This window comes from Pinus tabuliformis, chromosome 8, assembly GCF_031772625.1.
Source record: "Pinus tabuliformis cultivar Carrire ecotype Pingquan chromosome 8, CPIR1, whole genome shotgun sequence".
Classification (NCBI taxonomy): Eukaryota; Viridiplantae; Streptophyta; class Pinopsida; order Pinales; family Pinaceae; genus Pinus; species Pinus tabuliformis.
Genome location: NC_142294.1, coordinates 171254824 through 171257047, shown reverse-complemented (window position 1 = coordinate 171257047; position 2224 = coordinate 171254824).

Genomic DNA, 2224 nt, shown 5'->3' with positions numbered 1-2224 from the left:
AGAGTCTTCGGTCAAAATCCAAAGACGATCAAGCTCCTTTTGTCGTTTTTGCTTCTTGACCATTTTCCTCAATTTTGCCTTAAGACTCCTAATTCGTGCCTTGCAAACCAAGCTTCGGACCTTGTAATGCATAACCATGTGTTTCAATAATTCATGATCTCTATCGGCCCTTTTCAGCCGTTCCTCCAAGTAGATGTTGACCCTCTCGAGATTAGCCTCTCGATCCTCATTTATCTGTTGCTCTAGAGAGGTGAACTCAATTTGCCTATGTTGGGCAGCTTGGCGATTCTCACGGATGTTCTGTAGCTATATGATCCTGTGCTGGTCCTCAACCTGTTTATTCCGCTGCTCTAGATACCTGATATATTGGGTCTTCTCTGATTCTAAAGCTGTCTCATCATGAATAGTAACAAACCCGGATGGCTCACCAGAAGGTCCCTCCTCATGCTTGGGCTTCTTTCCCTTATCCTGTAACTGCGGTGCTGCTGTCGAAAGTGAGGCCCCTTCCACACGAGGTGGAGATAACACTCGCTGTGCTGATGAAGTCAACAAGACCCCTTCCACCCCAGGTGGAGATAGTACTCGTCGTGTAGATGCAAATAATGTCCTGTGACCTCGCTGATATGTCACATATGGAGGAGCACTTATATGCTCAGTCTCGGGAATGTCTGGCTGGTGTGAAGGTCCTCCCTCATCATGAACTATCTCAGGAGGTGGCTGTAATGGTGCAAAGTAATCACGGGAAATGAAATCTTCCCAAGTAATTCCCTGTTGTGCCAACTGATGCATCACTACAATTTTGATCAATGCATAATGATAGATGCTCTTATGCTGATGTGCTGGGCTCTTCCTTTGTACTAAAGGCACCATCCTCTCTATGTTGCGACACATAAAAAATGGAATGTTCATCATACGTACTCTGGTAAAATGCATCAACAAATGAACATGGTACGCATAGAGACGTGAGAATCTGCCCTCGCAACTGAAATATCGGATGATAAGTTTCATCAATGGTGCATACTCATCCCTTAGGAATATGAAAGGAAAAACTGCAGTCAAGTGTCTTACACATCTGGGCTTAATATATGGCTCATAGTGGAATCTATCTAACTGTTGGCGTTTACTCCATTCCTCCCCTACATTTGGTATCCCAGTGGCCTGAGCAATAATCTCGGGTGACAAGGTGAAATTCACTCCGGCAAGGTTTACATGACCATCCTGCAAATGTAGAACAAATAAACAGACTAGTTCCCGATGATGCTGGATTTGTGAGATCCGCTCACAGTATTCAAAACATGATTGATACCGAAAACAGTCCATTGCAAGTGGACAACCTTGCAATTGAGCCAAAGAAGTAGGCTCCTCCCTGACATGCCGACCACCTTTGCCACCTTTGTGATACCTCCTTGGCACACTTACCTCTGGTGTAGAATCACTATCATAATCCTGCTCATAAGCTGACTCGGTCTCTAACATGTTCTTTAAAAACAAGGTGGCTCGAATATATATATGCTGATATACAACTGTGTGCAAAATTGACTGTGGGCTTTTTATTTTCTCAAAACGCTGTGACCAAGGGGACACAAATATACAAGGGAACTGTTAGGAAAGGGGTAACATTAGGGAAATGGGGACAATGGAAATAAAACAAGGAATTTGGGGAAGGGAAGGGACATGAAAATCTTCAAATTTTAGGGTTTAGGATGAGGTAGGGTAGGAAAAATATGTTTGTAGTAGAAGGGAGGGGTTAGGATTGGAGGGAGAATAATATAGGGTTTTATGAGGAATTATTGGGGAAAATATTAGTGAATATAGGGGGTGGGAAACACAAGAAATGGGAAAACCGTGGCAACATTTATGTTTGAAAACCCTACAACAATCTTGGCATTTGAATCCTCACAGCAAACTAATGGAAAATGAGGGTTTATACACTTGGTTTTTCATGGCAAATATAGCATAATTTCTTTACATAAATCTTTCAAAACTAAGAACGAGCCATGGATAAAAGCCTACCTGTGATTTGATGCACGAGAAGAGGTGTTTGAGTGTGTTTTAGGCAAAGTTCTGGGCATAAACTCCAACGCGTAGCGCGCCTCACCCAACGCGTCATGTGCTCCTGACGCGCCTCACCCGTGTAAAATTGCACTGAAAATTGTGGCCTGATGCGTAGTGCGCCCTAGAAACGGCCCGATTTGCCCACAAACTCACAAAATCGCCTTAGAAG